At 44.6% G+C, this 16,859-nt stretch overlaps 3 non-coding genes across 3 annotated transcripts; all 3 read right to left on the bottom strand.

Annotated features, from left to right (window-relative positions):
• Positions 1-7,192: 7,192 nt before the first annotated feature.
• LOC138567948 (U6 spliceosomal RNA) lies at positions 7,193-7,299 on the bottom strand. Its single transcript, XR_011302326.1, has one exon. It is a non-coding gene; the product is annotated as a U6 spliceosomal RNA (small nuclear RNA).
• A 5,436-nt stretch (positions 7,300-12,735) lies between these two features.
• LOC138567920 (U6 spliceosomal RNA) lies at positions 12,736-12,842 on the bottom strand. The gene has a single exon (XR_011302298.1). It is a non-coding gene; the product is annotated as a U6 spliceosomal RNA (small nuclear RNA).
• A 2,434-nt stretch (positions 12,843-15,276) lies between these two features.
• On the bottom strand, positions 15,277-15,383 carry LOC138567919 (U6 spliceosomal RNA). Its single transcript, XR_011302297.1, has one exon. It is a non-coding gene; the product is annotated as a U6 spliceosomal RNA (small nuclear RNA).
• Positions 15,384-16,859: the final 1,476 nt, after the last annotated feature.

Genomic DNA, 16,859 nt, shown 5'->3' with positions numbered 1-16,859 from the left:
GGAATTTTTCTGGACCTCGGTAACTTAGGGAGACATGGCTAAATGGATCCTCAATCAACGGCCCAGCCTTTGCTCTGTGGCCTGTCCGAATATGTCTGTTCTCCAAATTACCTGCCACTGCCCAGGTGTCAGCTTGTGAGATGGAATGACCTCCCAGGAAGCATACTGGCAGATGATTTGCATAGGCACACCCCCTCTCCCTCTCTCTTAGCCCTGCTTACTCCACAGTAGCAAGTATCTGGGGAAAATATAGTGGTCGAGGTGGGGTAGCAGTAACTAGCAACTATGAGAAAGTAAATCTGGGGCACTTGGCGACCTGTGGGAAACAACTGCAGAGCTCAGTGCCCAGAACTTTGTGGCACAGGGAGGAGGTCTGTGGGATTTCAGTAACTTGGAGACATGCAACCTGGTCGGGAGTGCTTCAGGTCTCCTTCCTTGCATGTTCCAAGCAACTCAACAAAGCATCAACAGGCTGAGATACCAGCCACAGAGCCCCTTTCCACTTGATTAAAAGCCTAAAATCTTTTCCATGCAAACACATAGCCCCCGAATACCATATTTTCTTTGTTTTCTCTCTCTCTGTCTCTCTCTCCTCCCTCCCTCCCTCCCTCCCTCCCTCTCTCCCTCCCTCCCTCCCTCCTTTCCACCACCCACAACCCCCCTCCCTCTCCCTCGTCCTCTCCCTACCATTACTTTTAAGTTTCCCTGCACTGCAGCACATTGCGACAATGGTAATTCACAATGGGACTGTTTGAAAGTTACAGAAATCAAAAAAGAATCAACCAACTAAAAGCAGCCAAATCCGGAGTACACTGCTCAGCCACAATTAAAGATTAAGGCCTAGAAGCAAGTAAAGCTGTAGTTCAGAGCGATGTTTGCAAATAGCACCTTAAAGCAGTTTACGCTGGAGTGCACAACAAGGGGGAAAAGTGATAATACCGAGTTTGGTAGAATGGGATAAAAAAACAAAAGCAGCGTGCCACTTCTAAAAGTACAAGTCAAGAAATTGAAGGTGGTGGGGCTGTTCATTCAGTCAATAGGACTCACAAGTAAACGGCTCCCGAGGCATTAGTGTTGAATTTGGCGCAAAATGTATTGTGTTGTCGTGTAATATGTATGAACATACAATTTCAATCTTCATTAAAAAAGATGTATTAAAAAATAAAGACTTGCAGATTAAGAAAGTTTCTGTCCTGTCGTGTGCCAAAAATAGTGAATGCTTTACGAATGTGCGTGTCATCCTTTGAAGCAGGGGCCAATTCAATTTTCCCATTTTCATTCCAATATTAGTACATGTTTTGCTGAGGTACATAGGAAGTTAAGTTCAGTTAAGAAATGAAACAAAAAGCCTGGAAACATGTTGAAACAGGTAGGATTTGGACTTACAATAAACTGATTCACAGTCAGATGTGCTATCCCTTGACCCACTGACACCCCTACCTTTTGTGTAATCCTTTCGCTCTCAGCAGGGTTGTCCAAAGTTCCCTACTTAAAGAGACTTTCTTATAAAAATGATCCTAGACCTGTTTTTTATGGCCCACATGCCTCATATCCCGTTGCTCTTGATAAACTCACATCATCTCCCACCAATACAAGCTGTAAAAGATGTCAAGGGCATAGCCAAGGAAACTAAACGTGGGCTGAAGGTTGAGCAATCCTTAAATCAGCAGCAAAAATAACATTGAAATCAGCCTCAGAATCTCTTAAAGGATGGGCCAACACTGGTTGCTTGCAGGGCGCAATCGGGCAGCCTCTGGTGCTGACGCCTTAAGGCAAGCGCAAAGGGAGAGCCAACCAAACCATTGATTAGGACCTCTGGACTTTCTGCTCTTTGACATAAGGACATTTGTTATGGCAAACATTTGACCAAACCCCATTTAGAAGTCGGATGTTATGGGATTAAGCGGCAAACAGCAATTCATCAGCATTCTTTGCTGCTGTATTGATCTGGTCCTAAAGGGTTTGGTTTAATGCCAATTATATTTAAAGATAAAAAGATTCATGCTCAAGGGTGCTTGCAAATCGACACCCCCTCCCCATCACGATGGCTGTGTGATGCAAGCGTAAGAGCATCACAGAAGACCCATAGACATGAGAAACACTCTGTACCTCTGAGTGTATGTGGGCCCATGGCTGGATCAAGGACAAGGCAAGAACAGGAGATGGCTTAAGGTGTCAGCACCCAGGCTGCCCCATTGCGCGCTGCCAGCAACAGATATTGGACCATCCTTTAAGAGATTCTGAGGCTGATTTCAATGTTAACTTTGCTGCTGATTAAAGGATTGCTCAACCTTCGACCCGCGTCTAGTTTGCTTGGCTAAGCCCTGAAAATCTTTTACAGCTTATATTGGTGAGAGATGAAGTGAGTTTATCAAGGGCAACGGGATATGAGGCATGTGTGCCACAGAATGCAGGTCTAGGATCTTTTATATGAAATCCACTTTGGAAAACCCTACTGAGAAAAAAAGGATTACACAAAAGGAAAGGGGGTCAGTGGGTCAAGGGATAGCACATCTAACTGTTAGTTAATTGTAAGTCCAAATCCTACCCGTTTCCACATTTTTCCAGGCTTTTTGTTTCATTTCTTAACAGATCCATTCCTATGTACCTCTGTGCTTTCAACAGATTTTTCGTTGTAAGGGAGGGACATACAGTAGGCCGTAAAACATTCCTGGGGAGGAAAGACTCTATGTAAAAACAAGAGTAGCAGACAGCTTAAAAGAATCATCAGCAGAACCCTCTACACCTTCCCCAAAAAATATAAAATTATTTCTCTGCATGTATGTGCGTTGAACAGCGCAAGTAATTTGGTTAATGTCAGTGGATAAATGTCACTTTCCCATAGCGCAGGACAACATCACTTGTACAGGCCCCTTCTGCAAAGGCATTACCGCTGTAGAAAGCAGTGAAAAAGTGAGGCAGTGTGCAGTCACCCCTGACCCTTCACTGCCCTGATCGGCCACGATCGGCCAAGGACCTCTCTATAAGAGCTGAGGGTGGAATTTTTCTGGACCTCGGTAACTTAGGGAGACATGGCTAAATGGATCCTCAATCAACGGCCCAGCCTTTGCTCTGTGGCCTGTCCGAATATGTCTGTTCTCCAAATTACCTGCCACTGCCCAGGTGTCAGCTTGTGAGATGGAATGACCTCCCAGGAAGCATACTGGCAGATGATTTGCATAGGCACACCCCCTCTCCCTCTCTCTTAGCCCTGCTTACTCCACAGTAGCAAGTATCTGGGGAAAATATAGTGGTCGAGGTGGGGTAGCAGTAACTAGCAACTATGAGAAAGTAAATCTGGGGCACTTGGCGACCTGTGGGAAACAACTGCAGAGCTCAGTGCCCAGAACTTTGTGGCACAGGGAGGAGGTCTGTGGGATTTCAGTAACTTGGAGACATGCAACCTGGTCGGGAGTGCTTCAGGTCTCCTTCCTTGCATGTTCCAAGCAACTCAACAAAGCATCAACAGGCTGAGATACCAGCCACAGAGCCCCTTTCCACTTGATTAAAAGCCTAAAATCTTTTCCATGCAAACACATAGCCCCCGAATACCATATTTTCTTTGTTTTCTCTCTCTCTGTCTCTCTCTCCTCCCTCCCTCCCTCCCTCCCTCCCTCTCTCCCTCCCTCCCTCCCTCCTTTCCACCACCCACAACCCCCCTCCCTCTCCCTCGTCCTCTCCCTACCATTACTTTTAAGTTTCCCTGCACTGCAGCACATTGCGACAATGGTAATTCACAATGGGACTGTTTGAAAGTTACAGAAATCAAAAAAGAATCAACCAACTAAAAGCAGCCAAATCCGGAGTACACTGCTCAGCCACAATTAAAGATTAAGGCCTAGAAGCAAGTAAAGCTGTAGTTCAGAGCGATGTTTGCAAATAGCACCTTAAAGCAGTTTACGCTGGAGTGCACAACAAGGGGGAAAAGTGATAATACCGAGTTTGGTAGAATGGGATAAAAAAACAAAAGCAGCGTGCCACTTCTAAAAGTACAAGTCAAGAAATTGAAGGTGGTGGGGCTGTTCATTCAGTCAATAGGACTCACAAGTAAACGGCTCCCGAGGCATTAGTGTTGAATTTGGCGCAAAATGTATTGTGTTGTCGTGTAATATGTATGAACATACAATTTCAATCTTCATTAAAAAAGATGTATTAAAAAATAAAGACTTGCAGATTAAGAAAGTTTCTGTCCTGTCGTGTGCCAAAAATAGTGAATGCTTTACGAATGTGCGTGTCATCCTTTGAAGCAGGGGCCAATTCAATTTTCCCATTTTCATTCCAATATTAGTACATGTTTTGCTGAGGTACATAGGAAGTTAAGTTCAGTTAAGAAATGAAACAAAAAGCCTGGAAACATGTTGAAACAGGTAGGATTTGGACTTACAATAAACTGATTCACAGTCAGATGTGCTATCCCTTGACCCACTGACACCCCTACCTTTTGTGTAATCCTTTCGCTCTCAGCAGGGTTGTCCAAAGTTCCCTACTTAAAGAGACTTTCTTATAAAAATGATCCTAGACCTGTTTTTTATGGCCCACATGCCTCATATCCCGTTGCTCTTGATAAACTCACATCATCTCCCACCAATACAAGCTGTAAAAGATGTCAAGGGCATAGCCAAGGAAACTAAACGTGGGCTGAAGGTTGAGCAATCCTTAAATCAGCAGCAAAAATAACATTGAAATCAGCCTCAGAATCTCTTAAAGGATGGGCCAACACTGGTTGCTTGCAGGGCGCAATCGGGCAGCCTCTGGTGCTGACGCCTTAAGGCAAGCGCAAAGGGAGAGCCAACCAAACCATTGATTAGGACCTCTGGACTTTCTGCTCTTTGACATAAGGACATTTGTTATGGCAAACATTTGACCAAACCCCATTTAGAAGTCGGATGTTATGGGATTAAGCGGCAAACAGCAATTCATCAGCATTCTTTGCTGCTGTATTGATCTGGTCCTAAAGGGTTTGGTTTAATGCCAATTATATTTAAAGATAAAAAGATTCATGCTCAAGGGTGCTTGCAAATCGACACCCCCTCCCCATCACGATGGCTGTGTGATGCAAGCGTAAGAGCATCACAGAAGACCCATAGACATGAGAAACACTCTGTACCTCTGAGTGTATGTGGGCCCATGGCTGGATCAAGGACAAGGCAAGAACAGGAGATGGCTTAAGGTGTCAGCACCCAGGCTGCCCCATTGCGCGCTGCCAGCAACAGATATTGGACCATCCTTTAAGAGATTCTGAGGCTGATTTCAATGTTAACTTTGCTGCTGATTAAAGGATTGCTCAACCTTCGACCCGCGTCTAGTTTGCTTGGCTAAGCCCTGAAAATCTTTTACAGCTTATATTGGTGAGAGATGAAGTGAGTTTATCAAGGGCAACGGGATATGAGGCATGTGTGCCACAGAATGCAGGTCTAGGATCTTTTATATGAAATCCACTTTGGAAAACCCTACTGAGAAAAAAAGGATTACACAAAAGGAAAGGGGGTCAGTGGGTCAAGGGATAGCACATCTAACTGTTAGTTAATTGTAAGTCCAAATCCTACCCGTTTCCACATTTTTCCAGGCTTTTTGTTTCATTTCTTAACAGATCCATTCCTATGTACCTCTGTGCTTTCAACAGATTTTTCGTTGTAAGGGAGGGACATACAGTAGGCCGTAAAACATTCCTGGGGAGGAAAGACTCTATGTAAAAACAAGAGTAGCAGACAGCTTAAAAGAATCATCAGCAGAACCCTCTACACCTTCCCCAAAAAATATAAAATTATTTCTCTGCATGTATGTGCGTTGAACAGCGCAAGTAATTTGGTTAATGTCAGTGGATAAATGTCACTTTCCCATAGCGCAGGACAACATCACTTGTACAGGCCCCTTCTGCAAAGGCATTACCGCTGTAGAAAGCAGTGAAAAAGTGAGGCAGTGTGCAGTCACCCCTGACCCTTCACTGCCCTGATCGGCCACGATCGGCCAAGGACCTCTCTATAAGAGCTGAGGGTGGAATTTTTCTGGACCTCGGTAACTTAGGGAGACATGGCTAAATGGATCCTCAATCAACGGCCCAGCCTTTGCTCTGTGGCCTGTCCGAATATGTCTGTTCTCCAAATTACCTGCCACTGCCCAGGTGTCAGCTTGTGAGATGGAATGACCTCCCAGGAAGCATACTGGCAGATGATTTGCATAGGCACACCCCCTCTCCCTCTCTCTTAGCCCTGCTTACTCCACAGTAGCAAGTATCTGGGGAAAATATAGTGGTCGAGGTGGGGTAGCAGTAACTAGCAACTATGAGAAAGTAAATCTGGGGCACTTGGCGACCTGTGGGAAACAACTGCAGAGCTCAGTGCCCAGAACTTTGTGGCACAGGGAGGAGGTCTGTGGGATTTCAGTAACTTGGAGACATGCAACCTGGTCGGGAGTGCTTCAGGTCTCCTTCCTTGCATGTTCCAAGCAACTCAACAAAGCATCAACAGGCTGAGATACCAGCCACAGAGCCCCTTTCCACTTGATTAAAAGCCTAAAATCTTTTCCATGCAAACACATAGCCCCCGAATACCATATTTTCTTTGTTTTCTCTCTCTCTGTCTCTCTCTCCTCCCTCCCTCCCTCCCTCCCTCCCTCACTCCTTCCCACCCTCCCGCCCTCTCTCTTCCCCCCTCTCCCTCTCCCTCAATCCTCCCATTAATTTTAAGTTTTCATGCACTGCAGCACATTGTGACAATGGTATTTCACAATGGGACTGTTTGAAAGTTACAGAAATCAAAAAAGAAATCAACCAACTATAAGCAGCCACGTCCGGAGTACACTGCTCAGCTCCAATTAAAGATTAAGGCCCAGAAGCAAGTAAAGCTGTAGTTCAGAGCGATCTTTGCAAATATCACCTCAAAGCAGTTTACGCTGGAGTGCAGAACAAGGGGGAAAGTGATAATACTGAGTTTGGTAGAATGGAATAAAAAAAACAAAAGAAGCATGCCACTTCTAAAAGTACAAGTCAAGAAATTCAAGGGGACGTGGCTGTTCATTCAGTCAAGAGGATTCACAAGTAAAAGGCTCCTGAGGCATTAGTGTTGAATTTGGCGCAAAATGTATTGTGTTGTCGTGTAATATGAATGAACATACAATTTCAATCTTCATTAAAAAAGATCTATTAAAAAATAAAGACTTGCAAATTAAGAAAGTTTCTGTCCTGTCATGTGCCAAAAATAGTGAAAGCTTTACGAATGTGCGTGTCATCCTTTAGAGCAGGGGCCAATTTAATTTTCCCATTATCATTCCAATATTAGTACATGTGTTGCAGAAGCAAGCGCAAAGGGAGAGTCAATCAAACCATTCATTAGGATCTCAGGTCAAAGGTTTGCCATTCCAAATGTCCTTATGTCAGAGGGCAGAAAGTCCAAACACCATTTAGATATCGGGTGGTATGAAATGAAGAGGCAAACAACAATGAATAAGCATTCGTTGCTGCTGTATTGATCTGGTCCTTAAGGGTTTTAGTTTAATGCCAATTATATTTAAAGATAGAAAGATTAATGCTCCAGGGTGCTTGCAAAATGACACCCCCTCCCCATCACAATGGCTGGGTGATGCAAGCCTGAGAGCATCACAATAGACCCATAGACATGAGAAAAACTCTGTACCTCTGAGTGTATGTGGGCCCATGGCTGTATCAAGGACAAGGCAAGAACAGGAGGTGGGTAAGGCGTCAGCACCAGAGGGTGTCCGATTGAGCCCTGTAAGCAACAGATGTTGGACCGTCCTTTAAAAGATTCTGAGGCTGATTTCAATTTTAACTTTGCTGCTGATTTAAGGATTGCTCAACCTTGACCCACGTCTAGTTTGTTTGGATAAGCCCTGGAATTCCTTTACAGCTTGTACTGGTGGGAGATGATGTGAGTTTATCAACTGCAACGGGATATGAGGCTTGTGTGCCACAAAAAGCAGGTCTAGTATTTTTTATAAGAAAGCCACTTAAGAAGGGAACTTTGGACAACCCTACCGAGAGCAAAAGTATTACACAGGAGGTAAGGGGGTCAGTGGGTCAACTGATACAATAAACTGACTCACAGTCAAATGTGCTAAATCCAAACACTACCAGTTTCGACATGTTCCTGGCTTTCTGTTTCATTTTTTAACAGATCCATTCCTATGTACCTCTGTGCTTTCAACAGATTTTTCGTTGTAAGGGAGGGACATACAGTAGGCCGTAAAACATTCCTGGGCAGGAAAGACTATGTAAAAGCAAGAGTAGCAGACAGCTTAAAAGAATCATCAGCAGAACCCTCTACACCTTCCCCAAAAAATATAAAATTATTTCTCTGCATGTATGTGCGTTGAACAGCGCAAGTAATTTGGTTAATGTCAGTGGATAAATGTCACTTTCCCATAGCGCAGGACAACATCACTTGTACAGGCCCCTTCTGCAAAGGCATTACCGCTGTAGAAAGCAGTGAAAAAGTGAGGCAGTGTGCAGTCACCCCTGACCCTTCACTGCCCTGATCGGCCACGATCGGCCAAGGACCTCTCTATAAGAGCTGAGGGTGGAATTTTTCTGGACCTCGGTAACTTAGGGAGACATGGCTAAATGGATCCTCAATCAACGGCCCAGCCTTTGCTCTGTGGCCTGTCCGAATATGTCTGTTCTCCAAATTACCTGCCACTGCCCAGGTGTCAGCTTGTGAGATGGAATGACCTCCCAGGAAGCATACTGGCAGATGATTTGCATAGGCACACCCCCTCTCCCTCTCTCTTAGCCCTGCTTACTCCACAGTAGCAAGTATCTGGGGAAAATATAGTGGTCGAGGTGGGGTAGCAGTAACTAGCAACTATGAGAAAGTAAATCTGGGGCACTTGGCGACCTGTGGGAAACAACTGCAGAGCTCAGTGCCCAGAACTTTGTGGCACAGGGAGGAGGTCTGTGGGATTTCAGTAACTTGGAGACATGCAACCTGGTCGGGAGTGCTTCAGGTCTCCTTCCTTGCATGTTCCAAGCAACTCAACAAAGCATCAACAGGCTGAGATACCAGCCACAGAGCCCCTTTCCACTTGATTAAAAGCCTAAAATCTTTTCCATGCAAACACATAGCCCCCGAATACCATATTTTCTTTGTTTTCTCTCTCTCTGTCTCTCTCTCCTCCCTCCCTCCCTCCCTCCCTCCCTCTCTCCCTCCCTCCCTCCCTCCTTTCCACCACCCACAACCCCCCTCCCTCTCCCTCGTCCTCTCCCTACCATTACTTTTAAGTTTCCCTGCACTGCAGCACATTGCGACAATGGTAATTCACAATGGGACTGTTTGAAAGTTACAGAAATCAAAAAAGAATCAACCAACTAAAAGCAGCCAAATCCGGAGTACACTGCTCAGCCACAATTAAAGATTAAGGCCTAGAAGCAAGTAAAGCTGTAGTTCAGAGCGATGTTTGCAAATAGCACCTTAAAGCAGTTTACGCTGGAGTGCACAACAAGGGGGAAAAGTGATAATACCGAGTTTGGTAGAATGGGATAAAAAAACAAAAGCAGCGTGCCACTTCTAAAAGTACAAGTCAAGAAATTGAAGGTGGTGGGGCTGTTCATTCAGTCAATAGGACTCACAAGTAAACGGCTCCCGAGGCATTAGTGTTGAATTTGGCGCAAAATGTATTGTGTTGTCGTGTAATATGTATGAACATACAATTTCAATCTTCATTAAAAAAGATGTATTAAAAAATAAAGACTTGCAGATTAAGAAAGTTTCTGTCCTGTCGTGTGCCAAAAATAGTGAATGCTTTACGAATGTGCGTGTCATCCTTTGAAGCAGGGGCCAATTCAATTTTCCCATTTTCATTCCAATATTAGTACATGTTTTGCTGAGGTACATAGGAAGTTAAGTTCAGTTAAGAAATGAAACAAAAAGCCTGGAAACATGTTGAAACAGGTAGGATTTGGACTTACAATAAACTGATTCACAGTCAGATGTGCTATCCCTTGACCCACTGACACCCCTACCTTTTGTGTAATCCTTTCGCTCTCAGCAGGGTTGTCCAAAGTTCCCTACTTAAAGAGACTTTCTTATAAAAATGATCCTAGACCTGTTTTTTATGGCCCACATGCCTCATATCCCGTTGCTCTTGATAAACTCACATCATCTCCCACCAATACAAGCTGTAAAAGATGTCAAGGGCATAGCCAAGGAAACTAAACGTGGGCTGAAGGTTGAGCAATCCTTAAATCAGCAGCAAAAATAACATTGAAATCAGCCTCAGAATCTCTTAAAGGATGGGCCAACACTGGTTGCTTGCAGGGCGCAATCGGGCAGCCTCTGGTGCTGACGCCTTAAGGCAAGCGCAAAGGGAGAGCCAACCAAACCATTGATTAGGACCTCTGGACTTTCTGCTCTTTGACATAAGGACATTTGTTATGGCAAACATTTGACCAAACCCCATTTAGAAGTCGGATGTTATGGGATTAAGCGGCAAACAGCAATTCATCAGCATTCTTTGCTGCTGTATTGATCTGGTCCTAAAGGGTTTGGTTTAATGCCAATTATATTTAAAGATAAAAAGATTCATGCTCAAGGGTGCTTGCAAATCGACACCCCCTCCCCATCACGATGGCTGTGTGATGCAAGCGTAAGAGCATCACAGAAGACCCATAGACATGAGAAACACTCTGTACCTCTGAGTGTATGTGGGCCCATGGCTGGATCAAGGACAAGGCAAGAACAGGAGATGGCTTAAGGTGTCAGCACCCAGGCTGCCCCATTGCGCGCTGCCAGCAACAGATATTGGACCATCCTTTAAGAGATTCTGAGGCTGATTTCAATGTTAACTTTGCTGCTGATTAAAGGATTGCTCAACCTTCGACCCGCGTCTAGTTTGCTTGGCTAAGCCCTGAAAATCTTTTACAGCTTATATTGGTGAGAGATGAAGTGAGTTTATCAAGGGCAACGGGATATGAGGCATGTGTGCCACAGAATGCAGGTCTAGGATCTTTTATATGAAATCCACTTTGGAAAACCCTACTGAGAAAAAAAGGATTACACAAAAGGAAAGGGGGTCAGTGGGTCAAGGGATAGCACATCTAACTGTTAGTTAATTGTAAGTCCAAATCCTACCCGTTTCCACATTTTTCCAGGCTTTTTGTTTCATTTCTTAACAGATCCATTCCTATGTACCTCTGTGCTTTCAACAGATTTTTCGTTGTAAGGGAGGGACATACAGTAGGCCGTAAAACATTCCTGGGGAGGAAAGACTCTATGTAAAAACAAGAGTAGCAGACAGCTTAAAAGAATCATCAGCAGAACCCTCTACACCTTCCCCAAAAAATATAAAATTATTTCTCTGCATGTATGTGCGTTGAACAGCGCAAGTAATTTGGTTAATGTCAGTGGATAAATGTCACTTTCCCATAGCGCAGGACAACATCACTTGTACAGGCCCCTTCTGCAAAGGCATTACCGCTGTAGAAAGCAGTGAAAAAGTGAGGCAGTGTGCAGTCACCCCTGACCCTTCACTGCCCTGATCGGCCACGATCGGCCAAGGACCTCTCTATAAGAGCTGAGGGTGGAATTTTTCTGGACCTCGGTAACTTAGGGAGACATGGCTAAATGGATCCTCAATCAACGGCCCAGCCTTTGCTCTGTGGCCTGTCCGAATATGTCTGTTCTCCAAATTACCTGCCACTGCCCAGGTGTCAGCTTGTGAGATGGAATGACCTCCCAGGAAGCATACTGGCAGATGATTTGCATAGGCACACCCCCTCTCCCTCTCTCTTAGCCCTGCTTACTCCACAGTAGCAAGTATCTGGGGAAAATATAGTGGTCGAGGTGGGGTAGCAGTAACTAGCAACTATGAGAAAGTAAATCTGGGGCACTTGGCGACCTGTGGGAAACAACTGCAGAGCTCAGTGCCCAGAACTTTGTGGCACAGGGAGGAGGTCTGTGGGATTTCAGTAACTTGGAGACATGCAACCTGGTCGGGAGTGCTTCAGGTCTCCTTCCTTGCATGTTCCAAGCAACTCAACAAAGCATCAACAGGCTGAGATACCAGCCACAGAGCCCCTTTCCACTTGATTAAAAGCCTAAAATCTTTTCCATGCAAACACATAGCCCCCGAATACCATATTTTCTTTGTTTTCTCTCTCTCTGTCTCTCTCTCCTCCCTCCCTCCCTCCCTCCCTCCCTCCCTCCCTCACTCCTTCCCACCCTCCCGCCCTCTCTCTTCCCCCCTCTCCCTCTCCCTCAATCCTCCCATTAATTTTAAGTTTTCATGCACTGCAGCACATTGTGACAATGGTATTTCACAATGGGACTGTTTGAAAGTTACAGAAATCAAAAAAGAAATCAACCAACTATAAGCAGCCACGTCCGGAGTACACTGCTCAGCTCCAATTAAAGATTAAGGCCCAGAAGCAAGTAAAGCTGTAGTTCAGAGCGATCTTTGCAAATATCACCTCAAAGCAGTTTACGCTGGAGTGCAGAACAAGGGGGAAAGTGATAATACTGAGTTTGGTAGAATGGAATAAAAAAAACAAAAGAAGCATGCCACTTCTAAAAGTACAAGTCAAGAAATTCAAGGGGACGTGGCTGTTCATTCAGTCAAGAGGATTCACAAGTAAAAGGCTCCTGAGGCATTAGTGTTGAATTTGGCGCAAAATGTATTGTGTTGTCGTGTAATATGAATGAACATACAATTTCAATCTTCATTAAAAAAGATCTATTAAAAAATAAAGACTTGCAAATTAAGAAAGTTTCTGTCCTGTCATGTGCCAAAAATAGTGAATGCTTTACGAATGTGCGTGTCATCCTTTAGAGCAGGGGCCAATTTAATTTTCCCATTATCATTCCAATATTAGTACATGTGTTGCAGAAGCAAGCGCAAAGGGAGAGTCAATCAAACCATTCATTAGGATCTCAGGTCAAAGGTTTGCCATTCCAAATGTCCTTATGTCAGAGGGCAGAAAGTCCAAACACCATTTAGATATCGGGTGGTATGAAATGAAGAGGCAAACAACAATGAATAAGCATTCGTTGCTGCTGTATTGATCTGGTCCTTAAGGGTTTTAGTTTAATGCCAATTATATTTAAAGATAGAAAGATTAATGCTCCAGGGTGCTTGCAAAATGACACCCCCTCCCCATCACAATGGCTGGGTGATGCAAGCCTGAGAGCATCACAATAGACCCATAGACATGAGAAAAACTCTGTACCTCTGAGTGTATGTGGGCCCATGGCTGTATCAAGGACAAGGCAAGAACAGGAGGTGGGTAAGGCGTCAGCACCAGAGGGTGTCCGATTGAGCCCTGTAAGCAACAGATGTTGGACCGTCCTTTAAAAGATTCTGAGGCTGATTTCAATTTTAACTTTGCTGCTGATTTAAGGATTGCTCAACCTTGACCCACGTCTAGTTTGTTTGGATAAGCCCTGGAATTCCTTTACAGCTTGTACTGGTGGGAGATGATGTGAGTTTATCAACTGCAACGGGATATGAGGCTTGTGTGCCACAAAAAGCAGGTCTAGTATTTTTTATAAGAAAGCCACTTAAGAAGGGAACTTTGGACAACCCTACCGAGAGCAAAAGTATTACACAGGAGGTAAGGGGGTCAGTGGGTCAACTGATACAATAAACTGACTCACAGTCAAATGTGCTAAATCCAAACACTACCAGTTTCGACATGTTCCTGGCTTTCTGTTTCATTTTTTAACAGATCCATTCCTATGTACCTCTGTGCTTTCAACAGATTTTTCGTTGTAAGGGAGGGACATACAGTAGGCCGTAAAACATTCCTGGGCAGGAAAGACTATGTAAAAGCAAGAGTAGCAGACAGCTTAAAAGAATCATCAGCAGAACCCTCTACACCTTCCCCAAAAAATATAAAATTATTTCTCTGCATGTATGTGCGTTGAACAGCGCAAGTAATTTGGTTAATGTCAGTGGATAAATGTCACTTTCCCATAGCGCAGGACAACATCACTTGTACAGGCCCCTTCTGCAAAGGCATTACCGCTGTAGAAAGCAGTGAAAAAGTGAGGCAGTGTGCAGTCACCCCTGACCCTTCACTGCCCTGATCGGCCACGATCGGCCAAGGACCTCTCTATAAGAGCTGAGGGTGGAATTTTTCTGGACCTCGGTAACTTAGGGAGACATGGCTAAATGGATCCTCAATCAACGGCCCAGCCTTTGCTCTGTGGCCTGTCCGAATATGTCTGTTCTCCAAATTACCTGCCACTGCCCAGGTGTCAGCTTGTGAGATGGAATGACCTCCCAGGAAGCATACTGGCAGATGATTTGCATAGGCACACCCCCTCTCCCTCTCTCTTAGCCCTGCTTACTCCACAGTAGCAAGTATCTGGGGAAAATATAGTGGTCGAGGTGGGGTAGCAGTAACTAGCAACTATGAGAAAGTAAATCTGGGGCACTTGGCGACCTGTGGGAAACAACTGCAGAGCTCAGTGCCCAGAACTTTGTGGCACAGGGAGGAGGTCTGTGGGATTTCAGTAACTTGGAGACATGCAACCTGGTCGGGAGTGCTTCAGGTCTCCTTCCTTGCATGTTCCAAGCAACTCAACAAAGCATCAACAGGCTGAGATACCAGCCACAGAGCCCCTTTCCACTTGATTAAAAGCCTAAAATCTTTTCCATGCAAACACATAGCCCCCGAATACCATATTTTCTTTGTTTTCTCTCTCTCTGTCTCTCTCTCCTCCCTCCCTCCCTCCCTCCCTCCCTCCCTCACTCCTTCCCACCCTCCCGCCCTCTCTCTTCCCCCCTCTCCCTCTCCCTCAATCCTCCCATTAATTTTAAGTTTTCATGCACTGCAGCACATTGTGACAATGGTATTTCACAATGGGACTGTTTGAAAGTTACAGAAATCAAAAAAGAAATCAACCAACTATAAGCAGCCACGTCCGGAGTACACTGCTCAGCTCCAATTAAAGATTAAGGCCCAGAAGCAAGTAAAGCTGTAGTTCAGAGCGATCTTTGCAAATATCACCTCAAAGCAGTTTACGCTGGAGTGCAGAACAAGGGGGAAAGTGATAATACTGAGTTTGGTAGAATGGAATAAAAAAAACAAAAGAAGCATGCCACTTCTAAAAGTACAAGTCAAGAAATTCAAGGGGACGTGGCTGTTCATTCAGTCAAGAGGATTCACAAGTAAAAGGCTCCTGAGGCATTAGTGTTGAATTTGGCGCAAAATGTATTGTGTTGTCGTGTAATATGAATGAACATACAATTTCAATCTTCATTAAAAAAGATCTATTAAAAAATAAAGACTTGCAAATTAAGAAAGTTTCTGTCCTGTCATGTGCCAAAAATAGTGAATGCTTTACGAATGTGCGTGTCATCCTTTAGAGCAGGGGCCAATTTAATTTTCCCATTATCATTCCAATATTAGTACATGTGTTGCAGAAGCAAGCGCAAAGGGAGAGTCAATCAAACCATTCATTAGGATCTCAGGTCAAAGGTTTGCCATTCCAAATGTCCTTATGTCAGAGGGCAGAAAGTCCAAACACCATTTAGATATCGGGTGGTATGAAATGAAGAGGCAAACAACAATGAATAAGCATTCGTTGCTGCTGTATTGATCTGGTCCTTAAGGGTTTTAGTTTAATGCCAATTATATTTAAAGATAGAAAGATTAATGCTCCAGGGTGCTTGCAAAATGACACCCCCTCCCCATCACAATGGCTGGGTGATGCAAGCCTGAGAGCATCACAATAGACCCATAGACATGAGAAAAACTCTGTACCTCTGAGTGTATGTGGGCCCATGGCTGTATCAAGGACAAGGCAAGAACAGGAGGTGGGTAAGGCGTCAGCACCAGAGGGTGTCCGATTGAGCCCTGTAAGCAACAGATGTTGGACCGTCCTTTAAAAGATTCTGAGGCTGATTTCAATTTTAACTTTGCTGCTGATTTAAGGATTGCTCAACCTTGACCCACGTCTAGTTTGTTTGGATAAGCCCTGGAATTCCTTTACAGCTTGTACTGGTGGGAGATGATGTGAGTTTATCAACTGCAACGGGATATGAGGCTTGTGTGCCACAAAAAGCAGGTCTAGTATTTTTTATAAGAAAGCCACTTAAGAAGGGAACTTTGGACAACCCTACCGAGAGCAAAAGTATTACACAGGAGGTAAGGGGGTCAGTGGGTCAACTGATACAATAAACTGACTCACAGTCAAATGTGCTAAATCCAAACACTACCAGTTTCGACATGTTCCTGGCTTTCTGTTTCATTTTTTAACAGATCCATTCCTATGTACCTCTGTGCTTTCAACAGATTTTTCGTTGTAAGGGAGGGACATACAGTAGGCCGTAAAACATTCCTGGGCAGGAAAGACTATGTAAAAGCAAGAGTAGCAGACAGCTTAAAAGAATCATCAGCAGAACCCTCTACACCTTCCCCAAAAAATATAAAATTATTTCTCTGCATGTATGTGCGTTGAACAGCGCAAGTAATTTGGTTAATGTCAGTGGATAAATGTCACTTTCCCATAGCGCAGGACAACATCACTTGTACAGGCCCCTTCTGCAAAGGCATTACCGCTGTAGAAAGCAGTGAAAAAGTGAGGCAGTGAAAAAGTGAGGCAGTGTGCAGTCACCCCTGACCCTTCACTGCCCTGATCGGCCACGATCGGCCAAGGACCTCTCTATAAGAGCTGAGGGTGGAATTTTTCTGGACCTCGGTAACTTAGGGAGACATGGCTAAATGGATCCTCAATCAACGGCCCAGCCTTTGCTCTGTGGCCTGTCCGAATATGTCTGTTCTCCAAATTACCTGCCACTGCCCAGGTGTCAGCTTGTGAGATGGAATGACCTCCCAGGAAGCATACTGGCAGATGATTTGCATAGGCACACCCCCTCTCCCTCTCTCTTAGCCCTGCTTACTCCAC

This window comes from Ambystoma mexicanum, chromosome 2p (genome assembly GCF_040938575.1).
Source record: "Ambystoma mexicanum isolate Mex_15411 chromosome 2p, UKY_AmexF1_1, whole genome shotgun sequence".
Classification (NCBI taxonomy): Eukaryota; Metazoa; Chordata; class Amphibia; order Caudata; family Ambystomatidae; genus Ambystoma; species Ambystoma mexicanum.
Note: the sequence above shows the minus strand (reverse complement) of the source record. Positions and strands in the feature narration are given on the sequence as shown.